The sequence below is a fragment of the Haliaeetus albicilla genome, chromosome 23, assembly GCF_947461875.1.
Source record: "Haliaeetus albicilla chromosome 23, bHalAlb1.1, whole genome shotgun sequence".
NCBI classification, from domain to species: Eukaryota; Metazoa; Chordata; class Aves; order Accipitriformes; family Accipitridae; genus Haliaeetus; species Haliaeetus albicilla.
This window is the reverse complement of record NC_091505.1, coordinates 25,207,073-25,228,477: the sequence shown is the minus strand read 5'-3', so window position 1 is coordinate 25,228,477 and position 21,405 is coordinate 25,207,073. Positions and strand designations below refer to the sequence as shown.

At 48.8% G+C, this 21,405-nt stretch overlaps 1 long non-coding RNA gene across 2 annotated transcripts; it reads left to right on the top strand.

Moving 5' to 3' along the window:
• The first annotated feature begins 8,946 nt into the window (after positions 1-8,946).
• On the top strand, positions 8,947-18,484 carry LOC138690771 (uncharacterized). 2 transcript variants are annotated; one of them, XR_011329555.1, is made up of 3 exons: positions 8,947-9,168; positions 12,506-12,600; positions 15,396-18,484. It is a non-coding gene; the product is annotated as an uncharacterized lncRNA (long non-coding RNA). The 2 variants fall into 2 exon arrangements; XR_011329556.1 differs by lacking the exon at positions 15,396-18,484 and adding an exon at positions 14,365-14,404.
• Positions 18,485-21,405: the final 2,921 nt, after the last annotated feature.

Genomic DNA, 21,405 nt, shown 5'->3' with positions numbered 1-21,405 from the left:
TTGCACAATAGCAATCGATGGTTTTGTAGTGACTCTGCAGAAGCAATGAGTTTCATTCTGGGAGGGAACATTTTGAGCTGCCACAACTGCATCCCATAGCCCTCAGTCCCTAACAAGGCCTCCTGCCCCAAGGGTGAAAGGACTGGGTACTTTAACCTGCTTCTCCCCAGATGCACCACCACCACTGAACCCTGGGGAAAAGGGAAGGTCTTCTGAAAAGGAGCTCAGCTCTGCTAAAGGCACTGACCAGAAGACCTCCCTGTGATCAGGTTGTGTCATGGTAACAGTCACCGGGGCAGAGAGGGCACGGTCAAACCTTTCTCCCTCCCTCCCTTTTAAATGCTTCCAGTTGTCAGTTTAGCAATATAAAAACAGCTGAATTGTGGTTATAGACAATGAATGATGCAACGGAATACTTCATGCAGACATAGAAGATTTGCTGCTCATTTCTCTTCAGCAGGAGGGCCGTATGCATGGGACCGGGTCCAAACTTATTGACGTCAACAGAAAGATTCCCATTGACTTCAATGGGCTTTCACTGGGACCATTATTCCCTGTGAGAAGCCACTTACTGGGAAACCAAGGGAGGGTCTAAATTTGTGTAGAGCAAACACAATGTAGACTTGGTTCTCCACAGTACCGAGGCATGGCCCACGGAAACTGCATTTCCCAGCATGCTATACTCCATCTTTAGCCATCAACAGTAATTTGACATGCTGAAGTTCATCCACAAAGAGGGCCGATGTTGCTGCTCTTTCATCTAACCAGAAACAAAAATGTCTGAAATATGTAGTGGCACAGTCATGGTTTGCTTCATTGCTGGGCCAAGTTTTCACAGGAATGTCCAACTGTCATGCTGAAACCATAATTACCCTGAAGGTGAAAGTGATGGCTGGAATGGCTGGGAAGCAGGACTCCTGTTTCCACACCCTCTGCCTCTGACAAGCCCCACCGTTTCCTGTGCCTCGATTTCCCCATTAGTAAAGGACATCCTTGCAGAGTGATGTGATGTCCCATTTCTGCGTAAATCAGTGAAAAGCTCCTACTGGAAGGACACTACTGGGACTCCGATAGCTCCGCTTGTGGATTTACTGCAGGGGACGTGTGACCCGGCAGAGGGTCCCTGTCGGGGAGATGTGGCTCGCAAGCCAAACTCCAGGGAGTACCTCACTATTTGGCATGATCCCCCCTCACTCTGCAGAGCAGGGCCATCCACATGTACTCCCTCTTGGACACTCATACCTCCCTAGAAAGCTTCTCCCCCGCTGGCCAAGCACCTTCCAGAAACCAAGAAGCTCTGTGTGAGTTCAGACTGAAATGGTGCCTGCATCCCCCAGGCAAGACTCCCTACTTTTTAACTTACTCGTTCATCTACAAATTGTTGAGGACTGTCTTATGCCCCAGGCCCTCCTTCTGAGCTACCAGCCGCCAGGGTGCTGGCTCTAGGCATCACTGAACTTTGCTTCAAGACTTTGTATATCAAAAGATGCTTGAGGTATTTGGGCCTGTAGTTCAAATTCCTTGGCCCCCTGAAATAAAGACTACAAGCTGTTTGACACATGGGGATGAAAGGGGAAGCAGAGAAGAGAACACTAAATAAAAGGACCAGCATACACCAGTTTCTCTCCTCAGCTGGGAAGATTTGGACACGCAAGCAGAAAAGAGAAGCTGTCTTCTCCCTGCCCTCTGCTCCATGACCCAGACTCCCCCACCCCGCCAGCCTCCTCCTCCGTGGGGAGGAGGTCCGGAGCGAGAAGCATTCCAAACACCCCGCTGGTACCATGTTTATACAGCGTGTCCTCCTCGCCTAGCTGCTCAGAAACAGCCCTAGAACAAAAAAAGGAAAGGGAAAAACAGAGAGAGGGAAGAAATGAACAGCTTGGGCTTTTTGGCCAGAAAACAACATTTTTTGTTTGTTTTTCTAGCAAAAAAGAAACCCTGCCAGAGATTCCCAAGTTTTCAGATTTGAAGGTGTATCTTGAACTACAGAGGGGGAACTGGATATTTGGTTTATTCCCTTTTCCTCATTAAATAAGAACCATCAAGACCTGATGTTTTTGGCGGGAATAATCCTTTCTTTATCACTCCCCTGGGTGAGGAAAAGAGTAGGGTCCATACGCTTCAGTTTTAGTTCCAAAATCAAGGAGAAAACAACAGAGATGTTAATTTACGGACCTTGCAGTTCTGGTGCAAGGACTGAGCTCTGGCTCCTCTTGGCTGTTTTCATTTGAAATCATGGTCCCCAGACAATGCTGCAAGAAGCTGCTCCACACTGATGCAAAGGAATCTCCAAATGCAGCAATAGCCACAGCAAGGGCTGTCTCCCCAGACACTTCAAGAAACTGGGATAGCACATGGTTTGCTGTAGTCCCTCTTGGGTGTGAAATAGCCACGTCTTTCCAGGAAGCACAAGAAATTAGTGCTATGCCAACAAAACCATGGACAACATCCATATCTCCTGGAGTTAACCATTTTTAGGGACTCAGAAGGACTATCCCTTAAATAAAATATCTTGGAGCACCATTAGTTCCTTTATCAGTCTCTTATGAGGCCCTCCTTTTTAGGACCCACGAACACTCCAGACATAATAGATGTAGGTGCCACTTGTTGCTGTAGACAAGGGAGTCTAGAGCTTATGAGCAACAGTCTATGCCAAATTCCCACACCATGCTGCCAAAAATGCTTTGTGTGTGTCTCACTGATGTGAAATGTTTCTCTGTATTGTTTCCTCCGAACATGTCCATTTTTTGTTGCCAAATGCAGGAAGGAACATAGTATAGAGACCCGCATTTCCACCCTCAAGGTTGGAAAAGGGCCACTCTCCAGGAAACATAGCTTGGGTTTAACCACAGAACAGTATGAAGATGATAAACACCGTAAGAATGCATTCAAACATGCCTGAGACCAAGGGAAGCCGCTTCTGAAATACCCACGTGCCTGAGAAGAGACACTGGCTCTCATAACCCTGACTTAGTTGTGGGTGGTATGGTACCCGAGAGCTTCACGGCCCAAAACCTAGCGCCGTGTGTCCTTTCCTCCCTCGCCTTTCCCAGGCAGTGGACCATAGAGATGTTCCACTAATTTACCCTCGTATCTTCTGTTCACTGCTTTATTTATATCTTGGTTCTCAGTCATGCACGAAAAGGGTTAATTAAGTGCATAGTGCGGAAATGCAGGACACCGAGGGAGTACCTTGTTCCAGTCATTCTTTGAGGTACAGAAACAACTCACAAGATGAACCACACTGGAAGTACAGGTCAGGGCTGTGCTTTCCCCCGTAGATATGTGGGTGTGAATTTGAGTGCCAATATGAATTATGTTGTTAAGCAAAGGGCTGATAGTGCCAGACGGAGACAGCCAAAGAGTGGGAAGATGTTAGGCAAGCTTCCTCCATCTGTCCCTATTAACACTTTTCGGTCCCAGGCCTCACCACACCCTTTCCGCATCTAATCCTCAGCATCCACAAATTTCTGTTCACCTTTCTCTGGGTTAGAACAGCCCCTTCCCATTTTCCATTCTGGCCATGCGACCGGCTTTGCTGTGTCCCTGCAAAATGTCCTTCTGTGCCTCCTGCCATCCTGCAGCCCCTGCCCAGTCTGCCTGCTAGACCTTTGCCACTGGGCTTCTGCTAGAACAGTGTGAAATACCTGCAGTATAACCAAAAGCAGCCTGTGCTGCTTTCTGGTCTACTGACACTCTGAGAAACGTGGTGCTCCTACCAAACGTATCCCACTTTTTCACCCAATTTCACACAGGATTTTTCCCACTGCCTGTGTGTTAAGGTACTTCTTTGCAGAGAATTTCTGGGTCCATTGGTTCCAGACCCAGGATATCTACTCCTGCTCCCCGACCAGCAGGATGAATTGCTTCATCTCTGGGCTGCGGAGGCACCGTTTTGGCTTGCTTTGTCTTTGCAGAGGAAGACCAACCTCATCTGCCCTCTATTACCCCCACAAAAAACCATCTGTGCAGCTTTATTACGTTCATACAAGCCAAATAGCTTGGAAAAGGATTATGATTTTTATTCATTCACAATATTCCCCCCTTCATAATTGTCCATGGCATTGCACCATACCAAGACTTAATTCGCCTCTTAGTTTCTCTTCTGATGGGTCTGCAACATGCACCTGAAACGAACATCCTTGTTCCTCGACTGAAGTTTGAGTGACCAGTGCCTGGCTTAATCCCCTTTGATCTGGGGGAACAGACTGACTGAAGTTTTATTGCCACTGATTAATCCCCCATGATTTTCTGTGAGGGAACTGCCTGCCGCTTCCCCTTTCTAGTCTGCCAGTGTTTGAGACTGTAAATAAGCCTCACATTTATTGTTAGCACAATATACTGTTTTATAAGGGGAACACAGCTGTCTGAGAAAGATCAGAGCTCTCTCCTGCAGCGTCCTAGCATCAGAGGCATTCCTTGGACCACGAAGAAGCCTAGGAGCAATGATACTAGCAGCAGTAGCACTGCTGGTGGTTCTCCACCTGTGAAGGCACACCTCCAAAAAATGGTGCCATTTATCATGGGGCCACAATTACAGGCTGGCCATCCCTCTGGAAATCGGGCAGTTTGGTTTGTACACACTTGGCAGCAGCCACCTCCCAAGTTCAGGTGTGTCACTCCAGCCCAGGGCCTCTGGAACGTGCCAAGGGCTGCGCTGTAGCTCCGGCAGACTCATTAGGCTCAATGCCTTTACGAGGTCCCTGCGTTGCATTGTGACCTTGCTCGCAGTCCTCCCCTCCCGCAACAAGAGCGAGCAGGTCACAAGAAATACGGAGGACCACAAATAATCAACTTTGGCAATGAGACTCTGCAATCTTATACATGGCTTTGCTCGCTGGAGGAAAAAAAAATGCATTCGTTCTCCCTCCCTGCACAAGATTCCCAGGGAAAGCAGGAAAGTCAGTAAAATCAGATGAGAAAAAACTGTTAATGGCAAGATTTGCCAAATAAGTGAGTGTATTCAGTGGCCTGGAAAATGAGCCGGCGAGTGATATAAGAGCTCTTTCTGAATTCTGCACACTCAAGGAAACATTTAATACATCTTGAAGCAAAAATATGCCTTGGCTCTTGCTGCTGGCGTAAATATTTGTGTTCGCAAGTGTTGGCAAATATTTGAGACATCTATGTTGTTTAACCAAGAGCTTTGTCTCTTAGAGTCCATCTCCCTGTTTGGTCTCCTCTGTAATCACATTAGCCAGAGGAATCCTCTTGGTATTTATACGGAGGATGGGATCAGAATCACTTCCATTCGTGCCTTAAAAAACAGGCATGAGCATGAGCATGAACAGAAGACGACCAACAAAGGGCATCAGAAGAGCTGACATAGATCATGCCCTACATCCGTTTAATATTGGTACAGTCTCCTTTAGGAGATGGCTAATTTAGCTTGAATTTGCAGGCACAGGCAGACCCATGTTGAAGGCCTTTTTTGCTTCTACAGTAATTTCCAAGCTTTTATTTACTGTATTATATATAAGGGAATAGTGGAAAGACAGCTTGCCTTCTGCTGTGCCTACGGTAGTGGTTCAGGTTAAGTATGTTAGGACTCAGTGCCCCTCTGTAACCAACTCTTGTATAAAAGTTTGGTGCCTTGACAGCTTCTAAGAAAAGAAAAGCAAAATGCAGGGACAGCAGGATTTGCAGCATTGGCAGCCTGGGAATGGAGATGAGCAGGCCTTAGCCTCTGCAGTGGGACTGTGACCACCATCTTGGTGCTCCCCAGGTCTGGGCATACAATTGGACATGTCACTTGTTCATTTTTTCTCTTCCTTCAAGCACAAGTTATGTTGTTATTAAGCAGCAGGTGAACCAGACACCCATACAGTCCAGCTCACACACTACAGGGCCTGCTTGTACACAGCACCCACCCTCAGCCCTTCAGGACACAGGCAGGTAGGCTCCTGCCTAGCTGGAGGCATTGTAGAAGTTACCTACTCTATTCTCCATTATGAACTTCAAGAGAAAGTTGCTGGGGGGGGGACGGACCCCTAACCTTGGGGTACCTCTAGTGCCACCCAGTTTAAAAAGTCCACTGTGCTCATTCAGAGGCCCATAAATGCTCCTTGCTAACCCATAAATGGACCTTGCTAACTTTGCACTGAAGCTGATGAAGAGCATTCACACAAGCTATAATCCCAGCTCAGCAGCAGGTGGAACATCTAAAATACATGACAGTTGTTGCCATAGTGACTTTGTGACTAGGCTCTAAGACCTGCCCTCCCCTGTGCCCACCATCAGTGACAGCATCAGTAAAAAACTGTCATGCTAAGAAACAGTTAGCAAGCAATTCCTAAAAATTGCTAGAGTAGCGCAGTCACATTTCTTGAAGAGGTCAAGGGGTGCATTCAAAGCATTATAGATAGTTCTAGGACTTAGCAATGGGACAGTCAAAACCTTTTGTACTTGCTTGAACCTAGATAACATACTAAAGATGCTGAATTGGAAAAAGATGTCAAATCAAATCCTGACAGAACCGAACAAAAATTGCCATCACCGCCAACTGAGAGCCAGCATGGGGGGGACCACAGATGAGTAAGCATGGCATAAACAACCATGAAACCACCAAAGCCTCATCCACCCTCTGGCAAGGACCACAGTGAGAATGACTTTAAACAACGAGGACCACACCTGTATTTTACCATTCTGCCCAGAAGTGGGCATACAGAAGCGATAGAATAGTGCACACCAGGCTCTTCTAATCTGTTTATTCAGTGGAAGATGTTCAAGTAACCAGAAAAAAGCACTGAACTGCATGCACTTCTGGGTGCTAACCTGAACCACCACTGTTTTGACAGGTTAGCCATCATGGACAGAAAAAGAGCTCCCATTCTGTGCCCTTGCTGGCAGGTTCCTTACAGCTAATGCATTAACCTCTGAATAAACAAACGACTTAAGAAAGGCCCTTTCCTAACCTAGCAAAGTACAAACACAGGCTACATTCTTCTGATTATAAAACCACAAATGCAGGACACACTCCTGGGAATGGGCTCGATACGTCTTCTCTTTGATTCCAACCTCTTGGGAAGATTAAACAGTGTCATTGCCAGGTTAATACATAATGACCTCAATGTTTCGAAACATCATTGCATTGCAAATAAGACTGACATTTACATATTTCTCAGTTGCCCAAGGGTACAGAAGACATGTTTCAGGCACCTGCACCGGGAGCATGATGGAAGGCAGCAGTGCAGCATGCTGCATGGGAAGCAAAGGGCTAGACACAATGTTAATGGATGGGGAAGGAGGGTGGCTCCCTAATGAGCCAGCCCGAACCCTCTGGCCAGACCAGCAAGCAGCTGTCAGTCAGCAGTGTGCTAAAATCAATCCTCCTGAGCTGAAGCCCCAGGGAACACAGCCCTCTTCCATCTCTTCCTGCTCAGGCTCTTGCAGAGGAACAGCAGCAGACCAGCTCGCTTTCTGAGCCAGTTCTGGAGGATGGCCTTCACACAGGAGTGAAGTCCAGACACGCAGCTGAGCAGCCTGAAAGGCGATGTGTGTGCCTGTCTGGTTTGTGAAGCTATCAGTTCCTGGCAAGGTAAGAGAGTGAAATTCCGCATGGATTACTGGCACTTCTCTGCCTTCAGATACAGAGGGGTCTGCAGATATGTCCCTCTGTCTGCGGCTACTCTGCAAGCCTAGGAACACAGTGGCATAGCAAACAGAAAGAGAGGGGATGAGGAGTAGCTGGGTGAAGCTCAGGGATGCAGGGGACTGTCGATGGCTGTGCTGCAGCATGAACCCACACTCTCTTTTCACTCTGAAGCAACACTAGCCACTTTCAGGTGAGGAAAACCAGATTGAGCCCAAAATCATCATCTGATTTTCCCCTGTAGGTAGACAGACTTTACCACACAGCCCACAGCCCCATGCTTTCCAAACCCTGACACCACTCGTTAAGATGAACTTTTCTTTTACAGGCGTATCTCCAGCCATATGGTGAGGCCTTCCTTCCATGATATAAAACACCATCTCCCCATGGGCTAGTCTCCGTTGCCCCTCCCATGCCAAGCTCAGAGGCTTGGCTGAAACCTGGCAGACCTTCTGCATTCCCCAGAGCACCACCACTGCCGAGGCTGGGAAGGGTGAAGCTGAAGGAAGGACCACGCTTTGTTAACTGCCAAATGCTAACCACAGGACACAGGCGCTGTCAAGGAGCTTGATGCCCGTCATTTAGAGACACTGAAGAGGATAAGCATTACCAGCCGCAAGACTACCAAGTCCCTTTCCTGGTCAGGAGACCAGGCACTAAACTCTTTTGTCCCCAGGGGGGTTTTATTGCCCTTTCAGAGGCAGGCTGCTGTGGGCTGGTGCTGCACCTTCCCATGGGTCAAGTCATTCCCTGTCAAATCCACAAGGATTTTTTCCTGCCCAAGCTCTGCCACCTCCTGCCCGGCTTCCATCTCACCCAGCCCTGCTGGGGGGGGGGGTGGGAGGGGGCACGAGCAGCCCCAAACCTGCTCATGGGGGTGACCACAACCCAGCTACATCCCCCACCAGACAACAGCGAGGGGAGGAAGGCCCTGAGCACGCCTGCCTGCCCCTCGCACAGAGGGGGTAGGCCGCGCGCCTGACTGGAGTTACTGCCTATGAGCCTGACGACAGAGAACTGAACTCCAGCTCTCCCCTCAGCCAATAAATCTCGCAGTGGTCTAATTTTGCTAGGAACGATACCTCAGGGAAGGCCTGTGTGGTCCAGAAAAAGAAAAGCACAGCACGCTTAAAACCCCCTAATTCTGCTTATCAGCTCCTCCCTCCCCAGCCCTCCTCCCCCTCAGCCACAGCCCGATTTCTAGCACTTTCTGCTGGGACGCGGCTTATATAGACCACGCCAGCCAATCAGGGGGCAGGACGCGAGGCATGTGACAGGCCCAACGGCCATCTGCCGTGAGGGCCGGGCGGCCGCGGGGCCGGGGCCGGGATCGGGATCGGGATCGGGATCGGGATCGGGATTGGGATTGGGATTGGGATTGGGATCGGGATCGGGATACCGCAGTGGAAGTCGTGAGTCTGCAGCTGCCCCCGGGAGCGCCGCACTGCTCGCAGCCCCACTCCAGCCCGAGGACAAGCTCAGCGCTTCCTCTGCAGGCCGGGCCCTCCCAGCCTGGGCCTCCCCTTGGGTTCCGTGGTGCCGAACTGGGGCTGTGTGGGAGTTCAGCTTTCCGTGAGGTGAGCCGGGAGCTCGGAGTGCTGTGCCCTGCTGGGAGAGAGAGGGTTCACCACGGTTCCTCGGGCCTGGCACTGACTTGCTTGTAGGGGGCACGTATCTCCATCATCTGGTTTTGATCTGCCTGCGGTTTGGGAGTGCCTGCGACTCCGGCGCAGTTGCTGCCAGGGCTTGTGAGGGGCTTTCTGGAAGAGCAGAGGGAAGGGTCCTGGCTGCCTGTCACCCAGCAGCGAGCAGAGCTCCAGCCCTTGCTGCAGGGGTCTTGCTGGGACTTGCCGCAGCCAAATGAATTTGCCTTGTCGGCAGTGTGGGAGCATGGGGAAGGAGAGCATGCGGCGAGGCTCCTTCCCCTGTGCATCGTAACAAGACGTTAATTCGAGGTTTCTGCAGAAGACAAAGGGAGAGTTGTAGCTGTTTCATTTGGGGGTGGGAGGAGAAACAGCATCCAGGAAGCACCCTCCCCGGGGAGATAAGGGAGACCTGGCCACCCACAGCCCAGGCTCGCCAGGAATCCAGGCTTCCATATGTACAAAGCTGGTGCCAGAAGTGTCATTCCCATCGTCAGCAGGCCACCCCCCCTTCCCCCCCCCCCCGCCACCTTCTCTGCCTTCTCCCTCCTCCTCTTTTCTCTCTATAACCAGCTGACTTTCTTCACAACCAGGAAACAATCAAACAACCTCTTCAGCTGCTTTGGCTCCTCCTCCTCCTCCCAAACACCGCCATCTCCCCCTGTAAAGGATGCTGTCAGTACTCCCAAAGCCTGATGTGCTGTGCAGTGCAAAACTGTTATTCCAGCCTCCCAGTGGGGAATACCCTCTAGGCTGCAAATACCTGTGTTCCGTTAAGTAAATAATCACACAAGATAAAATATCCATCTTGATGGTAAAATGGAGGGAGGGGAGCAAGAATGCAGACCTGGTGAGTAACAGACAGCAGCCCCTGAATCAATATCGTGGGTACCGTGAGGTGGCTGGCAGTTCCATTATGAGCCTGCCCTTTCTCCTGTAGGTATATGGTAATGCTGGCACCCACAGGAGGACCATTAAATGCAGAGCCTTTAGAGGGGTCTGTGGGGGGGAGCATTGCATTTGGCTTTTAAAAACAGCTTTCAGAAAAAAGCAGGGCTGGGAAATGCATTCAGTGCAACTCACCCACCCTCCTTGGGAAAGGCTTGAAATCCAGCCAGCTGTGGTGTTCCAGTCTTAGAGGGGAACGAGGAAGAGGAAGGTTGATGACCTCAGTGGAGGGAGAGCTGTTCCTAACAGCCTGGGCGACTTTTGGTGCCACTTTGGGTACTAGTGGATGCTGGGCCCTTCAGAAAAGCTGATGCCACTGAAGCACTGCGTGGAGGGAAACCCAGCTGCTGTGGAAAGCCCACTTCCTTCTGCCACTTTCCCAGGGCCACTAAGCAAGTTTAGGCTTGAGCCAGGCATTGATCCCAAGTGTCCTGGCTTGCTGCCTGCGTGCTCTAACCACGAGACTGTAGTGCTGCCGCCTCCCCTGCAATGAGGTCTCGGATGTTTTATTGCTCACCTGTTTGGGAGACTTCACACATTCAGCATCGAGGCTTATAAACCTACTGAGAAAAGAGAGGAAGGGAAAAGGTGAAGGAGGAGTTCAGCCAAGAGTGAAATACTTGGGAGGTGTTGGAGCCTCGGGCAAGACCTTGCCAAGGTTACCCAGGCCCATCCCAGACCACAGGGGAGGCAGGCCGGTAGCTTGCCCATGCCAGGATCACAGGGAGGGAGGTCTTGGGGCACCTGTGGGACTCTTGGGATGGCCAGGATGACTGGTGCAGGGCAAGCAAAGGATCATGCCAGGTACAGGTAGGCCTGATGGACAGCTTGCTGCTGTGCCCAAGATGGTGAACTGGAGGTTGAATCAGGGCTGAGAGTCTCCTGGATTCATTTCTCAGTCATTTATTCAGATATAATTGCCTGTCTGCCTGTCTTAAAGCTAATGACTGGATGTGAAGATTTCCAGTTAGGGTTTGTGAGAAGGTAATTACATTGCAATCTCACTGTATGACTATTCCTCGAATGAAGATAAACTTGTTTGAGTAGGTCTGCACATCGCAGGAATCAGTTGTATTACAGAGCCCAGGCATGGCAGGGGAGATAAGGAATGTTTTTGCTGCTGCTTTTTTATCTGCTGACCTATTAAAAGCTTTTCTGTCTGAAAGGAGTGAGGAGCAACCAAAGGGGTTAATCCCACAGCTCCTCACCCCTGATGAACGTGATTTAAGTCTCCTGCTGAGACTTCATCACTTGGTTGGTGTTTAGTGGGTGCTCTTACCTTCTTTTCTAGTAGGTGCTAGTTTGCTTTGTTGAGATGCCCTGAGCTGAGCTCCAGTTCCATGAGACTGACAGACTTTACCAAGAGGGACCCTGAGATGGTGTGAAGGCATTGCAGATCTGGACAGAAATGCAGCTGAGGCCTGGGAAGAAAACTCTGACCTGGGGAAGTGGGGAGAGGGCTGCAGCACAGCACCCGTCAGCAGGACCAGGGGAGCAACAGGCTATTGCTGCAAGTTTTTGGCTATTGGCAGAGCTGTGTCTCAGCTGCTAGCAGGGGGTGCTCCCAGTCGGCATCTAGGTGGTCCGTGTAGAGGCAAAGCACACCGTCCCTGTGGGTGAAGTCTGTCCCTGGCCAGCATTATCAGAGCCTGCAGATGCACAGAAATTCACCCTGCTATCACAGGGCAAATTAACACACAGCATCCGCTCTAAACATCACCAAGGAGCTAGTAAACTCCAGCAGTAAGACATCCTTCCAGACTTGGATCAAGTACAAGCCTGATGGCTGGATAAAACCCTCTTTCATGTTCAGGAGGCCCTTGCTTTTTCCAGCACTGTAGTATGATGGGGGTCTACATGAGAAAACACAACCTAGTTTCTCTCTCTGCCCCTGTACCAGGCAGACCTGGGGTATAAGCATCATTTGAGATTACATCATTTACCCACAGTCTTGTCACCTAAGGCCACTTCTGGGTAGTGCATATTCAACTGCCTCGCACAGTCGGGGTCCTACTGCGGCTCCTGACAGTGCCTCGGGTGTGCTGGCTGTCCCGTGGGGACAGGAGGAGACACCTCCACTCTCTGCAGGCTTCTCCTGTTCTGTTGCTTTAAAGCTCTCGCCCTTCCTCGCAGCACAAGCCAATGCACTGAGATCATCTCTCGGTCCCATCTAGCTGTTAAACCCCCTCAAATCTTTCTTGCTCAGCAGCACTTCATATAAATCCAGTAATGTGCATATCACTTTGGCTGCCAACTGCTTTTGGGTCAGGAGGGAGGGGGCTGTGTGGGGGTTATTATTACAGTCACTGTTCTTTTTCCCAAGGGGATCCCAGGAAACCACAGGCTGCCTGCAAACGTCTGGAGGATGGAGGCATGTTGGGGACCCCTGGGAGTCAGCTGGCAAATTCGATGCACTGGGTATGGATTAACAACCCATTAGGGCAGGGGCTTGGGGCTGCATTAAACAAATCCTTCCCCTCAGCCTTTGCAAACGCTAGCGATTGTTGCCTTAAAGCAACGCAGAAGCAAGACAACTTCAGTGCAGGGACGGTGCTTAAGCATCAGGCTCGCACCATTAAATATCAGCGAGGGCTTAAGGGCATTGCACAGCACTTCCCTGAGGGAGATAAATGATTTCCTGGGATGAACCCAACTGGCCCACTCTGTGCTGCATTTGCTTGATGTTGACACGGCCAAAAGAACACTCTTTGGCATGAATAAAACATGCTGCTTTAGTAGCAGCAGCAACTAGTTTGTCAGGAGGAGCCCCTGACTATGACAGGGCAAAATGTGTGAACCTGTCTTTCAAGGGATCGCTGTCTGGTGGCTTTCAGGAGCCCTGTAATCATGATTACCCCCTTTCCTACTGTGGCAGGGAATTTTTATCCCGGTGGACAAGGAAAGAGTCTTCTTATCTGATTTTTCTCTCTTCTGCAGCAATCATTCAGAATTGGTAGCAAAACCCACCCTGGGGAGAGGCATTTTGCCCCTGAGGGCCATTAGGTCCCCTGTGGGGTCATGACCTGTTTGTTGGAGGTCCTTGAAAGGTGGCTGAGAAATGCACATTCAGATATGTGATACGGGAATCACCAGCAGGATCCTTCTTTCCACCAGGGAAAACTGAAAATTGAAAAGATCTGAAAGCTTCTGCTTTAAGTGCAGAGGTTTCTAGCTACGGACTCCAGCTCTGCCACTGGCTTCTAGCGTTAAATTGGAGTGAGTCATGTACCTGCTCTGTACTTCAGTTTGCCCACAGATCTGCATCCTGGAGCGTAACTCACAACTTGCATGTCTCAAATACTTTGGCACTTTCATGTGGAGAGTTTTGAAATGGGAAAAATTCACTAATACTAGCTATTTGGATGCAGATTGGCAGCACACTGAATCCAGTTCATAGTTCCTTGAATTAGAGGGATATGTTGTGTTGAGATGGAAAAGAGAACAGGAAACTGAAAACTGCTGCTCTGATGCCATGGAGTGCTCAAACATACACCTAGTGTTAAGGCGTTGAAATCAACCCTGCTGACATGGGGCTACAAGTGATTAAGAAAATTCTAATGAAGTATTTGCCTCTCGGAAAACACTATTTTATCCAAAATAAAACCTTTGCAAGAAGAAAATATTAATTTACAGATCAAACAAAAATAGTCCTAATGAAGCAGTGCAGCACAGCTGGAAATTTCCGATCTGATTTCTCAAAATGAATATTAGTATTCTCTTTTTATTTGTAACTTCATGACTTGAAATGTGTTTTATTACAATATTATACTAAAATAAGGTCACTATGAAAAGTTGCTTTTTAAAAAGCAAGCTATTTGCAGTACTTTTATGAATCAGAGGTATCGCTGTGAAAACTCATTCCAAACACTCTTGAGTTTTCTGAAACCTGAAAATGTTGCCACAGCTCTGCGTGGTGTATTTGGGAGGAACTGGGAGAGTGGCAGCAAGAACTATAAATCCTAGGGAAAAGAGAAATCTTCCTCCCTGTGAAGACAGTGAAATTCCAGGTTATGTTTTCTAGAGAAATGTTGGCTTCTACATCATTGTGCCTCTTCAAGGAGAGGGCAAACATCTGTCAGCAATAGCAGGGAATGAGTGATTCTGTCCTGGGGTGAGGCTGCTTGGCGTCCCTTTCAGTACTGATTTTTTACCAGTCTGTTACTCTGATGCCCTTTTTCCTAGGAAAACGATGGTGTGCCTGCATTGTTCCTAGGTGTACCAGATGAGATCAGGAGGCTGTTAACTCTTCTGTGCCTTGCTTTTCAGTGCCCAGCTTCCCAGATGAGGTTTCTGTGATTTGCAAGGGGGTTGAATTCTGCAAATGTTTTAATATCACTGAGCAGGCAGCTGAGGAACGACTCGGTCAAAGTATAAACAAATTCTAAGTGCCTGAATCAGGAGAATGACACAAACTAACCCACCCCTTAAAGTGCCTGTGACCACAAACCACATCACTGCAGAAAAGGAGACACACTTTTCTTTTCTTGTTCTAAGTCATAAAAATTACTTACCAAGGTGACAAATTTATGGCTGCAGTAATTACATTATTACTTTATTATGTGCCACCAGTGTGAGAAAATATATATTAAAAAGTCACTTACGTCCAAACCGAAAGGGCCAGCAAAGAATTATTGGAGGCAGTAAATAAATGTGACGTACAATTATTTACTTGGTTGGAAGCTAGAATTTCAGATTGAAAGCCAGCAGTCATGTTCAAAGGCTTTAGGTGGTGGTGGCAGCAGGTTGGGCTGGGACCTGCCTGTCCCCGCTGCAATCCGGGGGGTGGAATGCAGCTTCTGGGCAGGTGGGTGGTAGGACCTGACAGCATCAGCCTGGTTGGACTCTGAACTCTCTGGGGCAAGTCCAGTCCTTGGGGTCTGTGCTCTAATAGAGTCAGCACTCCTCGTTCAAGGTGGGAACAGGGTGGCTCTCCACGCTGGAGAGGAAGGAGCTGCAGCTCGGTGCTTGTCACTGTCCTCCCAGCCTTTCCCTTCTCCCAGCAGGAGCAGGAAGAGGAAGCCCAGCTCTGTCTCAGTTCTGGTCCTCTCCCATCTCGCTCTTCATCAGGAGAACAAACCCAGGCTTGGCCCTACTCACAGCAGCAAGGTTGCAGTTTGGCTGCACAACTGACAAGCTTTGAGGCTCCCAGCAAGAAAAAAAAAAAGTCCAACTGAAATGTTGTCTTGAGACTTAACCGTGTTTGTCTTTTCCAGGGTGGCACAAACTGCAGCTGTGAGAATGCATCCTGCAAACATGAACTACCACCTTATAGGGCTGAATGCCAGCAAGCCAGTCAGCGATGGCTGGGAGGACCGGGGAAGGGGACATGGTGGCTGGAGCAGAGGAGAGGGGCTCTGGTTCCTCACCTGGCCCAGCTCCGAAAGGCTGAGTGTCACCAAGCCCTGAAGCACATGGTGTTCCGCATCAGAGCAGCCCTGTTTGTGGCAGGGCTGGACCTTTAGCTGTGGTGCAGTTTCACACTGGTGATGGCAGCCTGCCCCTTAGTGTCTGTACAGTCCTCAGAGCGCTCGAGCAGTCTGCAGTTACAGTTACATGTGGTAACAAGTTAATCTGATCTTTAATGTTTTTTCTGTTCTCATTTTGTTGTCTGTAAAAGTAAGTACTTCTCTCCTAATGCTCAATTTTACCTTCACCATGACCCTCAGAAGACATTCTGTAAAACTTTGAAAGTGCCTCTGATCTCCCGCAGCAGCCAGCTTCATTTGTGACTACTGTTAGATAGCAGACTTAAAACAAAGTGACTGAAAAATGGGGGGGGGGGGGGATTATTTTTTTTTATTTATTTACTGCTAAAACATGTAATCTGGGTTCTGAGTGCTACCTTTACGAGATGAGGGTTTCTCAAGGACCTTATGCATAAAGTTTACCTGTACTGAATCTCTTCATTTCATGAGGAGAAACCAAGACCTCAAACTCTGATCTAGGAAAGTAAAAAAAAGGTATAAAATACAAAAACATCAGTAGGCTCTGCAAGGGTATTAGGCCTGTCCATCCTGGTGTTTCTCTTATCCTTTGGGCAGGTGAGGCAGTGAGCAAGCCAGCACCAGTTCCTGCTCTTCACACCTGCACAGTGCCCTGCTGCTCAGGCTCCCAGCGTTGCAGGGGAAGGTTTAAATCTTGCCCCTGCCAAAAACTGCCTTCCTTCAGAGACAAACAGCCTCCTGGAAACACTCCTCATCCTGATGGCAAAGTTGATTCCTAAACCTTGCATTAACATACGCCCAAGTCTATCACTTGAGTTTAAACTAAGCTGACAGACTCTGTCTTCAATATATGTGCAAAGACTTTGATTTCAAAGGAGCTGCTCAGTGTGTTTCTAGATGGGCAGAGAATAGAAAAGTTCACAGCGATGTCGTGGTGAAGATGCAGACTGTTGGGCTGCTGATCTCGATCTTTTTATTGCCCTTTTATGGTGGTTTCACATGGTACCGGTACCCTTTTTTTTTTTCCTTTTTCTAAGGGGATTTGCTTCATTTGTTGGTTAACGGACTCTGGGTAAGGGTGAGGATGCTCTGGAGTTTTTGGCCTGGCAGACTGCAGCCACAATATTGCTCTGAGCTGTCTGAGCTATCAGATGCTATTGATGCCTCAGGTCCTAGCCTCACAAATGCCCAGCGTCCTGTCATGGACAGGCAGGGCTGAGACCAGACAGGAGCACAGGGTGGCAAAATCCAGGGAGAAGGCTGTGGGAAGCTTTAATTACCTAGTTGTCCCAGGAGGTCCCAAGTGCCCCACATACTAATTGCTAATAAATGTTCATGCTGAGTAGCTTTTATTTTTCCAGTGAGATGGAATAACAGGGAAAATATGTGAAAGTCCCTGGACTTCAAGAGTGTGTTTTTCTTTCATTTATATTTACCTAATTATGCTGTCATAGACTGCTGAAAATTATACCCTCGGCCCCCTCCCCCCACCCCCAAAATGACCAAATAAACAGAGCAGTGACTCTGACTGTGCCAGACAACACAGTCGGCGATAAAGGAGAGATGGAAGGGATGGTTCTGGCAACCCAGCACCTCCGAGCAGGGGCCCTGAGGTCAAAGAAAGACCTGCATTCAGCCCCAAAGCTCGCAGTCCAATGCCCCTTCCCTTAAGCAGTGCTGGGCTCCACAGGCACATCTGCTCTGTTCTACTCCTTGAGGAACTCATGGAGAAAAGTGAGAATGGAGAAGGCAAACCAAGGGATGTATTTGGGATTGGCTGTGTTTTCTGGATGGTACCTTGGCTGTTCCTTCATAGCCTCCCGACAGCATGCTACAAAGTGATGTTCTTGCAGAGGTTCTTGCTAGGCCAGATCTAACAGTAATATCACACCTGGGAGGCCTCAGCCCACATCACCACTGTGTATCGAGTTCCCATAGCTGAAGGGACCAGTGACACAGGACAGACCGAGCGCAGGGAAAGCGGGATGCTCTCAGAGCTGCCATCCAAGCTATAGCCCCTGTCTGAGTTACATCCCAGCTGTATAGGAGGTGCCACCTGTTCTCTGCTGCTGTATGTTGTCTATTTGGCAGGAGAACAAGCTCGGGCAGATCTCTCCACACCCGGCGTGATTTAACCCAAGGTTTCCTCTCCAGTCAGTTGTGCAGTCTCTACCAGCCAGTCAGACTGAAACCGTCGGATGAGGATGATAGTTCTATCAGGTTCTGGGTAAGCAGTTCACTTAGCTGCGAGCAACAGCTGGGGCTCAGGTTGGATCCCAGGCTCTTCCTGGGATCGATGTGCTTCTAATTTGAATAGGCTGCAGAGAAGTTAAAGTGATTCTGTCCAATTAAGCTATGGAATGAGGGGGTGATGCTTCAAATGGTCAGAGAAGGGAGAGCTCAGGCCAAATCATTGATTGCTGGGTTTGTATGTACTTCGTGCAAGCTCTTGGTAGGGCACGGGGCAACCTAGTCTCACAAATATTTTTTTCTCAAGGAGAGCATGAGAGAAAGATGTGGAGATGGTTGTGGTCTGGGCCACACAGGATTCTGGTAAAACCAGGAGAGAAGAGAGAAGAACTTTGAGCAGAGCTCTCCATCACAGAGCTGCAGTGCCTAACCTGAGACCGCTCTGTATTTAGATGAGAATGGAAGTGGCCTGATTTTGGCTTGTTTAAATTACTGCTGTTTCCATGTGTACTCTAGCAGGGCCTGGTTTATAGTGATCCTAAACCAACAACAAAACTGTAATTATAACCTAAACTAATCAGCGGGGGAAATGGCTGTTCCTTTAATGCTGTGTCTGCAGAATCCATTTTTAGTCTGTTGTGCTGAGACAATAAACTCCATAAAACAGATCTACTCTACTGGCTGGCTTGGCTATGGTGGATTCAGCACCCGTGGATGACTGTGCTGTGTCAGATGGGGACTTCTGTCTGCAGGCTGACACTGTGCTCTGAAGGGGATCCACACGGTGCTCTAGAATGGTTCGGTTTTCAGTTCCGAATGGATAAGCAGGGGCATGGTCCTGCATATGCGGTCTCCTGAGAGAAATCTGTCTTCTTTCAGAAGACCTCATTAAAGTGAGTTGGTTGAACAACGACTGCAAGTAAGGCATGTCCTCTTCCAGAGCGATATGGAGATCTGCTGGAGACGGGTGTGCTCTATCACAGGGTGAGGATGGATGCTGTCTCTTCAAGGGATGTGCCCTGCAGAGTATGCCGTGCTCCAGTTTGATTTTCCTCCTAGTTTGCAAAGAACATGACAGGCCAAGCCTCTGGTTTTACAGAGACTTGGATGACAGGAAAATGAAAAACCCCAATCTTGACCAGGATTTTCCTGTGTTAATTGGGTACAAAATACTGGTTTTACTCCTCCATAGTGTGAATCACAGTTCCAGCCCAGGAGATCGATTTCCACGTACAAACATAGCCTAAGGTCTCAGGATATCCTCCCTTTATTGCAGCTCTGGCCAATTTTGTTCTTGAGATAGAAACTGATGGAGAAAGGAAATGTTAAATTTGTGTGGGAGGTGACAAGGGCCTGTTCAGAGCTGGACTGAGGGTTTTGCAGGCAAAGCCATAATTGCCACTCCAGTGATAACAAGAAAGCCTAAGCACAATTGGCTTCAAACCCAGTCAAAAATTAAGCTTGTTCTAAAAGAGCTCTGTTTCATTTAATCTACTTTGTGGCCTTCATCTTGCCAAGACTGGGATGATTGCAGCCCACCTCAGTATTATATATATTCATTTTTTGCTGTGACAAGATTCATACAGGTGACAGCTGCCGAATGGGCCGTGCAGGCAGGCTGGAAGTGGTGTTGCAGATTCTGCCACGTTGCTGGTGCACCTCTGGCTTGTCCTAAGAAGGGCCTTTCGTTTGGCAAGCAGGGAACAGAGCAGTCTCCTCCTGTTGGGTGTGGAATATGCAATTTGCTTTTCTGGTTTGAGATAAGTAAGCATCTGCCTAAATATTTGCATGATTTTCTTCAATGCAACTAAGAATTTCTTAGAAGCATTGCAGGGTTTTCTCTCCCCGCAGCCAGGTGATGTGGGGAATGCTGTTACTCTGCCGATGACCGTGGGTAGTGGCACCCACTGCATCGTGCGGGTGCAAAGCACCGGCTCATCCCGCCGTGCCTGTGGGTGCAGCTGGGCTGCACATCTGGAGCAGGGGAGCACTCCCTGGTCCCCTTAGCATAGGCACAGCCAGCCAGGCAAGTCACTGTGTCGCTCCCCAGCACCGCGCGGATGCTTCAACACGTGCTGCCTCGATGCATTTCAAACACGGGGAATGGGCTGTTGAGGGTAATCTGGCTGCAGGGCGCTGCTGCTCCAGGGATCTTCTGCACACATCTGCTGAAATGGCCTGGTCTGTCAGAAAAACTCACCTGGTGAGCCTTCCAGGTGTCACCTGGGGCTTTGCACAGTGGCCTCGGCTGAGATGGAGCTCCTCCGGGGAGGAGCTGATGGTCCCATCAGCTGCAAGCCCGGCCCTCGCCTCTTCCCTCTTCTTTGGGAGCCGTTATCACCAAGGAAAGATGCTGCCCCTCGGCCACTGGTACTTGGATACTGTCAGCACATCCAATGTTATACTGCACATTTTAAATTACGTTTAAGGCAGCAGAGCATGTGGTTCGGTAACCACAACTGTGTGGATCACATAGGTCTATAAATATAAATGTGTGTACATATATATATAAAGAGAGAGAGAATGGACTCGGTGAGGAAGAGTACAACCAGCAGTGGTATCACGGTTAAAATCCAGTATATTGAAATCGATTTAAACCACAAAGTGCAACAGGAAGTATTATAAATACAACAGTTAGCTATCACAGCCCACTTTGAATGGAGCTTTAGGAAACCTTGCCTGAGTTCTTTTATGCGTGTGTGCCATGCAGTTTAGGAGACATATATTCGTCTCTGAAAAGCCACGGTATTTTTTCCACGTGCTCCCTAGCAGCACCGGGGCGCAGCGGCGCAGAAGCAGGCCTGGCACCGTATTAGATTACTAAAGCATTCCAGCCCCATTCTCACCCACAGAAATGGTCTGGTTCCCTGAAAAATTAAAACCACTTCATTTTATTTCTGCTCTTACAATCCCCCATCCACCCCCCTCTGCCTGGCTGGGCTCTGCCATGGGGATGTGCGGGTTTGCAATATCGCTGCCGATTATCCATGCTCGCTAATGACACAATAGGCAAATTACACGTCTCCCTTCCTAATGAATTGGGATTGATGGTGATGGTGAGCTACGAGCACAAAACCAACGAGAACCTGTCAGGGTTACTAGGCCACTGATGTCCTCAGGACAACATAACGCAGCAGTGACCTGCAGCCCTTCAGGTAAACCTCTGACACCTGACATCATTTTTCAGGCACTTACAGTTTCTGAGACCTCATTCTTCTCCTTCCCCCTCTCCCTTTCCCTTCCCCTCCCCACCCAACCCCACGCTCCTGCTTCAGCGCTCCTCTACCTGAAGGTGCTGCACAGACTTTGCTGCAGAGCTATTAAGTTCTTTTAGTTTCCCTGTGGATCCTATTAGCCAAAGAATTCGCTCCTTTTTCAGGGCTCTTTTTTATTATTTTAAATGAATACACTTCAAAATATGTATATATATATACTTTTGCTTTGAGATGAAATTTCGAAGTTGAGGCTATGCACACACACTTCTGACTCTTTCTACCTCAAACTTTTTTTATATATATACCTATAGGAAAAATCAGTTACTGAATTAAATTCCCTCTGCGCACTAAGTTCCCTGAGCAGGCTGTTCCGG